Raw genomic sequence first — 16,163 nt, 5'->3', positions numbered from 1 at the left:
TCTAGATGTCATAGAACTCAAATGTGGAAAAAGATGGGTGGAAGATGGTGGCATGCACAACAGAAAAGGAAAATTTTCAGCGCACTGCCTATTAAAATTTTGCAAAACTGGCCACGTGGCCGTTTATTTTTTCTTTTTACCATTTAGTTCTGCTTATATTTTAGTTCACTATAAAAATGGTGAACAAAAAGCATCTAAAATAAAATTTTGCAAATGTACAGTATTCCTCCAACATCGCTGAGCGATTCTCCTTGGTGGAATACTAAAAAGGCCGACCGGGATGACCGCTGTGATTTCCTTTGGGGGAGGATGAAGCCCACTTTTCCGCCCCACAAAACTGTGGTGTGCTCCCCAGCCCCTTTTAGGTGGGCGCACTACCCAGCACTTTTCAGTAACCCCCCGGCTGTTTTGGGGTTGTTACTTAACAGTTGGGTCACAATACAGGGGCTGCCACCTGCCTACAATTTCTTCCCACCCAAATTAAAAAAAAATACTAGGTTGAACACTAAACAGCTCTGTGTTTATGGTGCTCATTCATCCTAGAGAACTTTCACAATTTCCAGTGAAAGATTTAAAGTCTGTACCTAGATTTTGACTGCACTAGTTTGATCTTTTGGTATGGCGACATAATTCAATGTAATGCAAAAGCAGTGTTGTCCACTAAACCACTGCCATTTGCGATACAGAACACCTCCCAATGACCATTACATAGATAGGAGTTGTTTTGTAGTTTACAGACGATAGAATTTGAGATTCTACAAAAAGATGCTGGATGGACAGGTATTTGAATGAAACAAAAGATTAAAATTTACAAAAATGTAATTACGAATTGTAAGAATATTATTCAGAACATTCCCAGGTCCAGTCACTTTCACCTGCGCATCATCTCCTACCTGTCCCCCAGAGACCACCAAACTCCTTATACACACTCTTCTCGCTCGTCTGGACTACTGTACCATTCTCCTCTCTGGTATTCCACTAACCCAACTCTATCCTCTACAATCTATTATGAATGCTGCAGCCAGACTCATCCATCCTACCCATCCACCTACCCCATACACGGCCTGCCCACCTGCCTACCACATACATAGCCTTCCCACCGCTCCTCTTCTGCTGCCTCTCTTTGTAGTTCTCTCCANTGNCTTCCATTTCACCTTAGAATAAAACTCAAGCTCCTGTGGTTTGCCTTCAAATCCCTACACAGTTGTTGTCCCACTTACCTTTCTGCCCGGATAGAAAAATCCCCCCCTAGCCACTCTGTTTGTTCCTCCAATGACCAACTAATGACTTCCTCACTAATAACCTCATCACATGCACGGCTCCAAGACTTCTAGAGCTGCCCCGACTCTCTGGAATGGTCTTCCTCATCCTTTACGGTTTGCTCCTACTTTCTGTAAAGTTCTGCAAAAGAGCCATCAAAACCCAACGCTTTAACCTCACCTACCCGTCTTCTTCTGTCTCCTAAACCCTCACTACTTACCCACCATTCCATATCTCCCACCTACTGTGTGATACTTCCCCCACCTCCTAGATTGTAAGCTCTTCAGGGCAGGATCCTCTCCTCCTCCTGTGTCACTGTCTATCAGTCTGTCATTTGCAACCCCTATTTAATGTACAGCGCTGTGTAATATGTTGGCGCTATATAAATCCTGTTTATTCATATTATTGTCTAAAATTCTGCCTGTAGATATCAGAGATCCAAGCACAATATTACTGCCGGTCAGCGCTGATCTAGAGAAAGTAATAGAAATGGATTCTTTGTTGTGAAGCACTTCAATAGATTGAGAGACAGGAAAAGTAGTAATCTGTGAAAGCTGCAGGAGAAGTGGATGATCTGGAAGCATTTGCATGTAAGTGGGAAAAGCCTTCTGCAAAATTGTATAGATCAGCTTTTCAGCTCTGGGAGAGATCCTGAGCAGAGGGGGGTTGGGGGAACTTCAAAGCATTCCAAGTATGTGGCCAGGATGTAGAGGGAATTAAAGGCACAGGCTCCGAGGCGCTGGCCGCACAACGCTGGCCCCCGCATTCCAGTCGGGCCCTTTCAGGCCGCTTTGTGAATGGCCGACCACTACAGAAAAAAAAGGCTTTTCTCCTTTTCTTTCTGTTGTGACAATGTGACTCTTGTAAAATGGAGGAGACGACTCCGCCGGCTGCTTTAACAATGACATTAAAGAGATGTGCTAACCTTCTGTGATAAAAGGGAATTGGCACTTCCTTCTAACAAGCTGCTGCATTCCCGCAAACAAATTCCCAGCGTCTTCCATTGCACTTTCCCAGGAGAATTGGTGTGATGGCCGTATACCCCGACAAGTTACTCCTCTATTGTGCACGGAAGGGTTAGACCTAACGGTCGGTGACGTCCCCTTCTGTAATTTGCACCTCACCTGCCTGACCGCTCTGGGTTTTTGGCACATGCAGATCCTTTCAGCACATGCGTAGCTCAGCCTTGGTTCCCAGGGAAACTCCGCGATCCCAACTTCCCTTGCATGTGTCGGGATAATGAGTTACGTCAACCTGGCTCGGCCAATCAAGGAGGCTGAACATGGTATCCGGGAAGAATAGGAGGAAGATGGCGGCACCCTGCGATGAGCGTAGATAGGCAGTCTGCGCCGCTTTAGTTCCGCTTCAACATGATCAATAGGAACGCCTACCTATAAAGACAAAAATCTTTCAAAAATCTTTATGTTTCCATGAAGTCCGGTGATATCTTGAATTCTTCTGCTGGGTTCCACTCTCTGGTTTCTTCCATGCAACTCTATAGTCTACTCATTCATACCCGTTAGGTGAGCACAGGTGGTACAGGCAGTGGGTACCAACGTGCATTACGTCCCAGCCAAGGATTCCAAAAACAAAGCGCCGGAAGTGGTGGTCACAATGTCACCCAACCCAGGAGTGCGCACCCAGGAGTCTATATTAGGAACGTATGGGTACCATGTGTGGCATATGCTCACCTGAAGACCAGTACCTGCTACCTAGGTAAGAATGTGCAGGGACCCCCTGCATTCCCAGTGGCAATCCTGACACTTGTTCCAGTTATACGTTGACAGCGCACAGTCCCGTATTTTCCATATGCGCACCTTCATGGTCTCAAAACTACAAAATTGTGGTTGGAATTGGACTTGAATCTTATCTGTGCATCAGAGAAATCCCATAACATTCAGAAAAGAGTTTCTTCCATTTCTGGGAGGGTCTAGGACTAACCGTGCTGCAGAATTGTGGCTCTTCCACCACCAGACCTCATTTACCATGCTCACTTTCTATACACTTGCGATGGGCATTTGGCTGATAAAAAACCTGACTGCTGTGGGAAGACTCAATTGCCCAGAACAGCTGACAAAAAGGTCCTCTTACATTGTGGGAGATGGAGGAGGCAAGATGATCATTTTAGACTGGTAGGTGAAACATTCACCCCATTGATCCTCATGAGCATTATTACAAAACCAAAAAGCAATGCTAAAAGGTAAAAATGTAACACTTGTCACCTGAAAGCAATAGCAGGAAAATCTTGCAATGGAGACTAAGGTTATTTTGCTCCAACTTCCTGTTGTCAGCAAGACCGGAAAGGAAGGAAAATCTCTCTAATGCAGTGTACGCCACAGAACTTTTTTTAGGCTGGGTGGGAAAAAAAAACTGTAGGCAGGTGTCAGCCTCTGTATTGTGACCCAACTTTTCAGTAACCACCCAAAAAAAGAGTCAGGTGGTAACGTTCTGGGCAGTGCGCCTAGCAAAAAGAGGCTAGAGACAACACGGATAATGGGATACGGCATTGAAAAACTGGTTTTACCATTCCCTACACAATATAACGGTTTTTGATGCCTAATGTTAATTTTTTTTTTTTTTTAATTGCTTTTGATGTTAATTTTTTGTTATCAAATGGAGAATACTCCCGATTAAATCTGTGCTATATTCTTTCTGCAAATTGATTACGTGTAATAAACACAATTCTGCATATAATGCAATAATAATCCCCCATTAATTCTCAGTAATGGGCTCTTCCTATACATTGCTCTGCACGGTGCCGGCTGCAAAAGGGCCGAATGTAAACAATGCAATGTTTACAATGGCCTGAACGGGCTATGACAGCCCAGACAACAGGCAGGGAAGAGCCTCGGCATCCTCAGATATATATAAAAGGAGCTTTAAAGTGCCGTTATCCTATAAATCCAGAGTACAAATAGAATATTCCTCAACAATTAGAATTCCCTCTGCAGATCTAATACCCCTGCTTTGAAGATACAGCCAAGAAAAGGAACGTACAACGTCAAATTGTCACCTGCCTTGACCTGTGCCGAAGCCCGTAACTGGCCTGCCGGCTCCGGCGAAGACCCCGAGCTACGATAACAACACAACGGTGCTGGAGAATCCTGTGCAATGGAGATTTGTACATGACACGGATTACTAAAACGGAGCCATGCCCACCCCCACCTCCCTACCGAGCTCCCCTCCCCCTCCGAACGCCCACCTAAGTCACTGACATTCAAGGACCATACAAAGGTAAAAGGGAGGATTGTAGCTCTGAGGTTAAAGCTGAACTCCAGGCAAACAGCGGAATACTCAGATGGAATACAAATATGCCAAAAGATTTGCATTTGTGTTTATCCAGTCCTGAGATTTATACAGCTTTGTCACACAGAACTGTCTTACCAACCCACAGCAGGACACCCGATTTCTCTTTGCTCCATTTAGGTAAAACTTAAAATGTATGGGTTGCATACCCAAATCCATTGGCTTGTCCAATGTGATCAATTAAAGGATCTCTAATTTTAGAAATACGCTTCAAAAAAAATGTAGCTTATCCTGGTTCTGGGGTGTAAATCTGTCATACGAGTGTAAGCTCTTCGGGGCAGGGTCCTCTCCTCCTGTATCACTGTCTGTATTAGTCTGTCATTTGCAAGCCCTATTTAATGTACAGCGCTGCTTAATATGTTGGCGCTATATAAATCCTGTTTAATAATAATACAAATGCAGTATTTTCAGCAGAAATATTGTTAAGTCGGGTGGGAACAAGTTGTAGTTGGGTGGCAGCCCCTGTATTGTGACCCAACTTCATATAAAACAGCTGGGTGGTGCACCCACCTAAAGAAGGCCGGGGAGAACACAGAGTGCCATTAAAATAGGCAAGTACCCATAGACTGCAGTGTCATCTTTGGGCTCAAATCCCCAAAAGGTCGACCAAAAATGGCACCAGGGTGTGTGGTGCTATAAAAGGCCGGTTCAGAACTTCTTGGGCTCAAGCAATCCCACATGGATTCCCAGTGGATGGCACCTTCCCAGCTACTGGGTCGGAGCTGGATGATTGTACATTCGGGACTGGAGGACCAAACTATTGGCTGGTTACCCTTTACCAAATTGGCTGCAACCAGAATGGTTGCCCATCACGTTCGAAAATAACTTTGAAGAGTTGCTTGCGGAGAGAACTTGAAAACAAGAATATTGGGACACAAACCAACTTTTTAGTCCTACTACCTGCTCCTCCCCTTTCTTTTAAATGCAGCTTGTTTTTTTCCCCCATAATGCCATGTTCCAATGTCCACCAATAATCGAACAGACCTTTATATGGAAGACTTTGGAACCCAGCAACGTGCCAGTCCGGAATGTTCCCAAGCAAAGGAACTGTCAATAACATAAGTAAATTTACCAGCTGACATGCCCCATCTGACCTTGAACCCCAACCGAGGTAACGGCCAGCAACAACCCAATATGTGGGAATGGGTGGGAGTGATGGGGACAGCTGGGATGTATATAATCAGCTCCTTGGCATTCCCACCCATACCGTCACATACATTCTCCGGGTGACAAGGTCGCGGCCAGGGTCGGGAATAATTAAGTGGAAAGGAAGGGATAGGTTTTCACTTATCATATGAACAAACAGCCAGAGGAGGCGTTAAAAGGGCAAAAACACCAGCAACATGTGAAAACATTTAAAGTGCCGTCCTTACAAAGTTTTTCCTTTTACACTTTGATATTTTATATATTTTTGGGTTCAAACCTAAAGAGCTTTGTGTACAAGAAAACCATTCTGAAACTGAACCAAGAGAAATACGGAGGCTGCCATCGCTGATCTCCGTCGGAATTTATTAATTGCCTGTCTCAGGTTTAAAGCACTTATTGAGCATGGGACAAGAACGCCGTTTGGTAATTCCAATACTAGTGCTCATTTAGGGCTGGAATTCAGTTTGTTGAAGCCTCCGGATCTGCCAGACAGCCAGGCCAATGGATGGAACCAAGAGCAGCACCATTGCCCCTGTACCAGTGATCGGCATCTACAATCTGAGGGCTGTGCCGTGCCATAGAGGTAAATCCTGCATTCAGGGAAAATCAATACAACCATTACTGGTGTATGGAAGCAATGTGGCTTTTTGCATTACTGACCCCGACTCTGTGACTCACGACGATGCCATTCGCTCTCTGTAACCATTCACTCCTTTGCAAGGTTGGTAAACAACCCGCTGCCGTGCTAATATAAGCTTACCGGCCACAAAAGCCATTTCCAGTATTTGCATGGACACGTCATCTTGCTCACAGCTTCCAGAAGATCAATGGCTTCACATGCAGCTTGCGTTAGGCTGCATGTGACATATCCATACCAAAAAAACTAATCAATAATAATAAACCTATAGATGTCAGAAAGCTCGGCCCACCCAGTGACCTGACTTTTCTTTGCTCCAGTTAAGCAACCCAGCTTTGTCATCTCCCCACCCCCAAAGGCTATTGGGCAGTTAAAGAGCATCAGAAGACTAATGAGACATTACTCTGCTTTCCTTTCTATTATAACATTTACATTAAGCACAAGGACCCAATCAGTTTTGTACTAAAAAGAAACATGAAGATTGGAGGAGAGGGTAGGGTGGCAAAGATTAGCTCGTCAACGTGTTGCTTCGTTTACCGTTTCGGGGCCCTCAAGCAATGAGCAGATTGGGGCTCTCAGGTCAGAATAAGTGGCACCAATGATCTTTTTAGCTATCTGTAAAGGTGACATTGTTCCCATTGGCCAGCAATGTACGAGGAATTCTTCCTACTGACGTACTGTGAGCTGAGGATATAATAATTATAGAAGGGGTTCACTGAAGGTTATTCCAAGGGTTCCCCCTTAACAAAGGTTGTAGTCACATGATTGCAGGTTCAGGGTGACCTGGGCTCAAAGGATGGGCGTTGAATGATTTTGGTCATTGGAATGAGGATCTCTAGTTGCTGAAAAAAGGAGGAATTTGGACTTGTGGTAAACCTCCGGCTTAATTTTATTAGTCATTTAACTTTTTTTTTTTTTTTTGCCTTTTAAACATCTGGTCAGACTTTGGCTGATGATATAAGCTTGATGAAGTCAGAGTCTGCTTAGGTCCAGAGCTCCTTGTACAGCGCTACAGCCCAAGTCCGGGCTATATTAATAAATATAAACCATATTTCCAGTGCTGTCGCTATTGAGATGGATGGCCAAACCGATCCCCAGAAGGGGAGCGGTGACTGAGATGTATTCCTGCGCGGAGAACGCAGCATTCTTTCACATAAAAACCTGGATACAATGCAGCTTGTAACAGCCCCTCGGTGCCAAGGGCCCAACACACCCCCCCCCCTTCCCTGGGCATGGGACGTCCAATGTCAACAAGAACCGGCCATAAAGCAGCATTGTCCCGGCCTCGGAGCAGACCTACATTAAAAATGAAGCCATTCCAGTTGTGGCAGGGGAGAAGCTAAAATGCTGCACAAATAAAACTTTTAATATTGACATGGGAATAATAAGCCTCCGAGGCCTGGGAGAAAGTCAAGTGTGCGGCACAATGAAAACTTATCTGGATCCTTTCCATGTGTGTAAGTGTTATTCTGATTTAATGTTTTCCAGATTCCTGCTCTCAGAAAAAGTTTATTTTAATTTTTTTTTCCTGAACATGTCCATGTGTGATGTCATCACTAGGTGTCAGTGCTTCTCTATGCAAAGCAGGACATGCATGGCTGGCAGGAGGGATTGCAGCATTCAAATGAAAGTGACCCCATCACAGGTATGGAAAGCAGGAAAACGACGAGTGTCACTTTAAGTGAAGGGATGGGGTTTGTATGTGGGTGGGGATTCAGCCCCCGCCCAGAGTACTAGCCAATAGGAATTGTGCACTCCTGCAAGAGCCACAGCTATTCTCCTAAATACCTGTAGATTTACAGCCTTATGCCCACCACTGAAGAAGCATGCAGCCTGTGATATTACAGCACAGTCATAGCTGCACAAAGTACTGAACCCAGATGATTCACCATGTACAATGACAAACCCTTCCTGCAATCAGATTTTAGGTACTGCCCCCGAGGAGTATGGTCAACCAAATAGTCTCAATGGTCCATTCGCCAGAAGGCGAATTTAATCCTGGGTGCCCTCTAGAGTCCTATGCACACAGCTGCCCAGGGCCATTTGCCACACACACACACACAACCAACCAAAAACGGTCCAGAAATTGGTGTATGAAAAACTTGCAGTTTGTTTTCGACTGGGAGAAGAAACCAGAAGAAAACAGTGATATGTTAAGGCTGTAATCACAAATCTTAGGAATTATCCAACCAAATTCTCAGAAGATTGCGCGATTCATTTCTGGAACATGTGACCAGTTTAAAAGGACTGGGAAGCCCCGCCTACACCATGTGCTCCTTTCAGCCACTCCTCCCCCAATCCAGGTAAGGATAACCAACCAGATCCAATGGGGGACTTCGAGAAAATAAAATGTATCAATTGATTTCTTACCGTCAATTAAAAAAATGCTCTACGCAGATATCAAAGATGGGTCACTGTCTGTATTCGTCTCATTTGCAACCCCTATTTTCTCCTGTTTAATAATAAATAAATAGAAATGCATTTGTTTGGTACTAAACAAGCACAATGCAGTATTTTGATTCGGTGAAATTGTATCAATCACCCCACCCACTCCCAGCCTATTGATTAGCAAGCATAGGAGCAGCATTATACGAATTAAAACATCACTCTCCTCCTGTAAGCACGTTTCCAGTGTTAGACTGCCAGCACAATACAAGAAAAGATCTGATTGGCTGCCAAGATATAAAGGTACAGCTAACATGTATTCAGGTTATTAAACAGCTGATGTTGTATACAAGAAAAACATGACCGAGAAATAGATTGGATTTTTCTACCTTCGGCAGATCTGGCTCAGTGTGGCTATTCCGGGCCTGGGAAAACATCTATTTATGTTAATTAACAGATACGTGAGGAGGAGAACAAGACGAGTCATGTTCACAACCTATAATCACCTAATTCTGAGCTTTTAATTGTACTACGGAGAGCTTACAAGCAGCCAGCGATGCAAATCCCAAGCCGTGCACTGTGCGCAATACGGCCGGGGTTCTGAAAACAAAAATCATTGGGGAGGTTCGGATCGTCACAAAGATAAAACATAAGCTCTACAGCTGGGCTGGAATGGGAAAGGAAGAAGCAGCACAAGCAGCCAATCAGTTCGGTACTAAAAAGAATTGGGAGAGGCAAAGATTAGCTTATCACAGTGTTGCTTCTTTTTACACTGTCTAGTCCAGCGTACTCCAAGGGTTGGTAAGGGTTCCTTGAGCAATGAGCAGTTTGTGCATCTCTGGTCAGACTAAGTGACCCCAATTATTATTATTATTAAACAGGATTCATATAGCGCCAACATATTACGCAGCGCTGTACATTAAATAGGGATTGCAAATGACAGACTAATACAGACAGTGATACAGGAGGACAGGACCCTGCCCTGAAGAGCTTACAATCTAGTAGACCCCAATGATCTTTTTGGCTATCTGTAGGGGGGGCATACTTCCCACTGCCCACCACATTCATATACAGTGAGTGGTGGGTATAATAATTAAAGAAAGGGGTCCCTGAAGATCTGAAAGTTTTTTCATGGGTTCCACCATGTTAAAAAGGTTGGTGTAGTCACATGATTGCTGATCAGGGCGACCTGGGCTCATGGAATGGGTGTTAAATGATTTTGGTCTTCGGAGTGGGATCTCTAGTGGCTGAAAAAGGAAAAGCAAGGGAAATCTGGACTTGTGGTAAACATTGCATCATTTTTTGGCCGCAGAAATAATGAATTGGGTTCAATCTTAGAACCGAGCCATGACCGCAACGTGTGTGGCCAGCGTCACAGCAGAACACACCGAGCCGTCCCTGGCGCAGGAAAGAACACGACGCACGTGGTTACATAACGATCCTGGCACGCAGCATCAGTCACAGAATCCCCGGCTTTTTGGATGCAGACTCCCTTTCACCATCTTCGCCGTTCCGGTCCAGGTGGGTCCGGTCTTCGCCAGTATCAGATCGCTACAAAACGTTTCCCGCAGCTCTGTAAAAAATCAACTAACCAAATGCCAAGACAAATAGGCAGCACTCCGGGCACAACTGAAGGTGGCAAGGGAGGAGAGGGGGGCGCAGGACCCCAAGAAAATAACTTTGATGTCAACAGGGACAACCAATGACCAAATCACAGAACTTTGCCCAAATGGAGAGTTCAGGTTTAGGAACCATTCACATTTTGGGCACTAAGCTGACAGTAACCATTATTTGTAGTACCAGTCCTTTAAATTACCCCTTGGGGTACTATTGCAGCATTGGGCACTGCTCCATATTTAGGGGAGGGGGTAGTTCATACCAGGACTATGGGTAGGATATATAAGCCTCACATACTCCAGGCAATACGGATCACCAATTGGTGACCTTCTAAGGCTAACAGTGCTTGGGTCCATTTTCCCTCTCCAAATACCTGAGATTGGTGATCAGGAGGACAATACAGGGCCCATCATCGCCTTCCCTCTAGAAAATACTTGTTGCCTGGCCAACCCCCGCACCATTATGTCTGCCATGGGCCCACAACGTGCTGTAATTGCCCCATCTTAACCACTAGAACATTGGGTGGAGGTGAAACCATGGGTGTTGTAGAGGAACACCAGATGGCATTTGGTTTGAGATTCTTCCAAAACTGAAATATCTATCTTCTGCTTGATGAACCTGTAAAGGGACTGGTAAGGTGGCAAAACTCTCTATGTGTGGACAATTAACCAGTATTTCCCCCAAGAAGCTGGGGGGGGGGGGTGGAAGCCCCTATATTGTAACCCAACTTTTCAATACCCATCCAAACCCAGCCAGGTGGTTACTGAAAAGTGCCAGGTGGTGTGCCCAGCTAGAAGGGGCTGGCGAGAACATTGTTATCCATGCGAAGGAACTGTTGTAACTTGGGGTTCAAAGATTGAAATTTGCAGTTAGAACCAGACAGGTGCCACATTCACCCGATGCTCAATGAGCAGGTCCTGGCATAACAATAAGAACACCATGGTGGGTGGATTTTACACAACGAGGAAGTTATCTGTAGGCCCAGACGTGAGACATGGTGCTCGAGGTTGGGTGGATCTCACACGATGAGGAAATTGACAACAGGTCCAGGCATAACACATGGCGCTCAAGGTCGTGTGCATCTGGCACATCTACCCATCCAGCTGGGTGCAGCCCTTCTATTTAATAAATAATCATTCTCCAGCCAATACCGGTATAACAAATCCACTTTTACAGACTTGGACTAACCCTACATCTCTACAAAATCCACCAACCGCCCCCTAAGGTGGACCAACCCAACAATCCTTTCCAGACCCTCTACCTGAAGGCACTGCTTATGGTTCTCCTAGCTGGAGGGGAAGCTGTACCTGAGAACCTATAGTAGAAGAATCTCCTTCATTCCGTAGAGTTCTGATTCTTCATCATCACCCAACCGGTTTTAAGATGGGCAGCTCCGATTCAGAAGCAAAGCCCGCCTTTTAAAAAGATGGCCAACACAGACACGGTAAAGGTCGAGGCAAGGTGGGTCCGTAATGGTGAAGAGCAGTAGTTGGGGGACCATGGGCAATACAAGCACCAGGCCCTCTGATGATGAAGTATCTGGAGATGTGAAGAAAATCCAATGCCACGGAATGGAGAAACAAGAAGATCCTGGCACTGCAGGGCCTCAGGTTCAGGTTTCCCTCCTGATTGGAGAACGATGAGCAGGACCATCACCAAATCTGCTGAGGCTGAAGTCTGCTCTTTTCTAGACTCCGCTTCTACAGTACAGGTCCTCTTTAAATATTCAACATCCAGGCAAGAAGGACTTTCAAGGCCATCAACAGCTCCATCAGGTTTGTGGTCTTCAGGATTTCAAGGAAATTCTTCGGAAAACCCCAGAGAGTTCAGTCAAATCTGTATTTCCATAAACACACCCCCCACAGAAAATGCAGAACAGAGGCAACGAGCCGACCAGTGAACACCTACAATTACTCGGATCTCTTCCCCTCGGAAAGTTGGTGGAACCCCTTGAATATCACAATTATCAGCCTGGTATGAATCAAAAATCACCATCTGTAGACAAAGCAGTCAGCAACCTAGCAAGATGTCTGCTGAGATAAAATCAACTGGTCACACAGGTCATGTGTTTTCTATCAGTCAGAGGCGACTCCTAGACATGCATAGAGAAGGCGAACACAAAGGCTTTTCAGCTGGCTGCACATTCCATGGATACGTACGGCCACCCACATTCACACATTGGAGGGTTTAACATCAAAGAGGACCTGCAAGCTCTATACGCGCTCGGTTATCGATGCTGGAAACAAAGGTGGGGGGGTCACTTGTACAGTATATTGGGGGACCTCTCGCTGCATGCTAATAGAAAACTTCGGGGGGGCGCCTGTGCTGATATTAGCTGTTCACAGATGATCCTCTAGGTGGACAAATCCAGCATCTGCACTCTGCTTAACACTTCCAGGTATTTATTACCTCCCATATAGATCACAGCACCTTTCCTTCCCCCTAAAATGCCTTCATCTGCTTTCATCCCAGCTTTGTATTTGTTAAGCCCCCATCAGGGGGTCACTATCTACTATTTGGCTCAGAGGTAACAACATGGGGGTCTGGGTGCACAAATGTTTGACGCAGATCAGCCCCTGCTGCAGCCTCTCACTGTGATATTTGCAGCCTGGCTGGGTCTGTCCTTGCACCAATATTCACCAAATACGCATAATGCTCTGCTGGTGTCAGCACAGCTATAGAAGTGAAACGTAATTAAACCCCAATAGGTTATGTGTGTGAACGTTGCCCCCCCAACTGGGACATCACATTCCGTGGTAGATTTATATAAAGTAAGTGAGGACTCCATGTAAAAGTAAATTTTCAAAACGAAAAGAATCAAAATTTGCTGAACCAAAAAGTTTTACTGGTGGAAGTCAGTCGTGCAATCTCAAACACCGGACAGGTGAACCCGTGCGACAAAACATGACTCATCACATGACCTCATTAGGAGAGCGCACATCCAGTAAGTGATCTTGTCTGAGTCATGTGATGATGTCATGCGGTGCCGATGATCTAAGACAATGACACGCTCAGTGCCGGATCCGGGGGCCATTGTTGTGCCATCCATCTGTCACTTTGTAATCTCCCCCAGACAGCGGGCCAATCACTTTAGCGGAGGAGGTGAGCGGGCAGCGCCATGCATTCCTGTGCACTTCGTTCCCTCAATGCAATGTACAGGCTGGCATGTCCCCATCCGCAGGACAAAGGTGCCCATCAGGTGCGGGGGAGGTGTGCATAGAATGCAGGGAGTGCAAACACAAAGGATGCTGCCTGCTGGGGGTTCACACATGCATGCCCAGGGCTTTGTGTTCAGTGAATGCAACATACACAGGGACCACAGGAAAGTACTGCGCTACGGCACCGGTCTGTTCCGGGCATCAACTTCTGACCCAAATTCAGAACAATAACACACAAATCTGCTTTTAGTGCTGCCGTACAAAAACCAAGCAGCTATGCTACATGCATGGCACTGTGGGGTTAGGAGAGAAAAATCACATAATAAGAGACTGCTGCCATGGCACAGGAGACAGGCATCTGGATTGTAAGAAACTGCTACAGGCTGCTGCCAAGCGAGAAGACATTATTAATAAATTACAAGAGACTGCTAGAGGCTGTGCAAAGTGACTATATAATACTAATGAATTACAGGAGACTGCAGCCAAGTGATTACAGACTATTACCAAGGTATAGGAGACTGCTAGAGAGGATTGTCAGATCCCATGCGACTGATAGAAACTAAAGCCAAGTGACCATATACTACTAGCAAGTTACAGGAGACTGCAAGAGGCTGTGTCAAGTGACTATATAATACTAATAAATTACAGGAGACTGCGCCAAGTGACTATATAATACTAAGATATTACAGGAGACTGCGCCAAGTGACTATATAATACTAAGATATTACAGGAGACTGCACCAAGTGACTATATAATACTAATAAATTACAGGAAACTGCAGCCAAGTGACCTTAGACTATTACCAAGTTACAGGAGACTGCTGGAGAATTGTCAGATTCCAGGAGACTGCTAAAGGCTGTACCAAGCACCCATATAATACAACTAAATCCAGAAGACAGCTTTAGTCAGCTAAATGCCTATATTCCACTATTAAGTTACAGGAGAGCTGTAGGTGGGGGAGGGTTGTCAAATTAAACTGCTATGTGCCCATATACTACAGGCAAGTTACAAGAGACTGCTAGAGAAGGCTGTCAAGTTATAGGAAAGTATTGTTACATTACAGGAGACTGCTAGAGACTAGGAAAAGAAAACGGCTACCAAGTTATCAAACACAGCTGAAAGCAAGACTGCTGGAGAATAATGGCAACATTGCAAGAGACTGCTGAAGACTTTGACAAGGTGGCATAAAATTGCTACAGGCAGTGGTCAATTATAGTAGAGCAACTAAAGACCAATTACTATGTAACAATAGACTGCTCAAGAGTTCTGTCACATTACATATAACTGCTAGGGATGGCTGTAAAGTTATAGAAGGAGGCTAGACACTGCTATCAGATTAGCAGAGACCGCTAAAGGCTGCAAGTAATCACTTTTATATTACAAGGGACTGCGAACACTTCTAGAGACAGCTGTCAACATAGGGTTGCTAAAAATCAATTATCACATTACAAGAGAGCTGAAGAGCTCCAACGCATTGCATATCACTGCTAGCAATGGTTGTAAGCTTACAGAAGGCAGTCAGACTGTTGTTGGGTTACATAAGATTGCTAGAGAGTATTGCCATATCACAAGAGACTGCTAAAGACTTTGTGACAAATTACATAAAACTGCTAGCAATTACCAGAGACAGTTAAAGAGCACTGCAATATTACAAGAGACTGCCAAGTACTTAGCACATTACACTACTAGCGCATTGCCAAGTACCATAGGAATGCTACAAGAGCCGGCTAGAGAGCGCCAGCACTTTACTAAAGACAGCTAAAAAGTTACAAGAGACCTCCATATTACAGGAGACTGCTAACTCATGTCACAATACAGAGCCCTACCAGAGAGTTGCCAGTTACTACCCGTATGGGATTGCTAACCCCATTGACACATGACAAGAGAGTGTTAAAGAGCTCCACCACTTTACATGTCACTGCTAATGATGGTGGCATGTTACGTGCGACTGCTAGAAATGCTTAGACCATTCATCGGAGACTGCTAAAGACTTTACATATAACATGGATAGAGGAGGTATTCAAGTTACAGGCGACTGCTAGAGACACAGCAATGTTACACAGCATGATATAGATCATACAACGCATGTTATGGCTTACAATGTTACATATATAAGACATACAGGACACACATCATTCCATGCATGGAATTCAGCCACCATATACAAACACATATGATAGAGATCACATGACCCAATATGTAACATGTATACAGACATGCAGTTCATGTATAGCGTGTTACGTGTCCTTTACACGCATGGTAAGGAGCAGAGGGCCATGTATGATGGGAACAGAGCACAGGACACAATGGGGTCTATGTACCTATGGTTTCACCCAAGATTCACATATATATTCTAATGGGATCTTATATGTGGGGATCTTATATGTGGGAATCTATAGTGCAAATATTGATGAAAAGACCCCCAATATCCATCTTGAGTGAAAGTTGTGTGAATCTTGGTGGAAATATTTTAGGCTATACACAAAACATACATGGTGTTTAGACAAAGCATAGGGCACAGAATCATGTATGTAGATGTAAGGTACTAACAGGCATGTAATGTGCACAAAGGAGATGATAATGCACACACATGTGATGGGGGTCTATAGGACACGGATCATACAATGCACACACATGTGATGGGGGTCTATAGG

General features: G+C 44.9%; 1 protein-coding gene across 2 annotated transcripts in view; it reads right to left on the bottom strand.

Moving 5' to 3' along the window:
- The window catches only part of PTP4A3 (protein tyrosine phosphatase 4A3), a 58,240-nt gene that overhangs the window by 40,920 nt on the left and 1,157 nt on the right, over window positions 1–16,163 (bottom strand). Inside the window, exon 1 of one of the 2 annotated variants that reach the window (XM_072410608.1) lies at window positions 2,186–2,207. The exons of the other annotated variant lie outside the window; for it this stretch is intronic. The gene's annotated coding sequence lies outside the window, so the exon portion shown is untranslated. Of the gene's footprint in view, window positions 1–2,185; window positions 2,208–16,163 lie in introns of those variants that run through there. 2 annotated transcript variants of the gene reach the window in all.

The sequence above is a fragment of the Pyxicephalus adspersus genome, chromosome 5 (assembly GCF_032062135.1).
Source record: "Pyxicephalus adspersus chromosome 5, UCB_Pads_2.0, whole genome shotgun sequence".
Lineage (NCBI taxonomy): Eukaryota > Metazoa > Chordata > Amphibia > Anura > Pyxicephalidae > Pyxicephalus > Pyxicephalus adspersus.
This window is presented reverse-complemented; position numbering and strand designations above follow the sequence as displayed.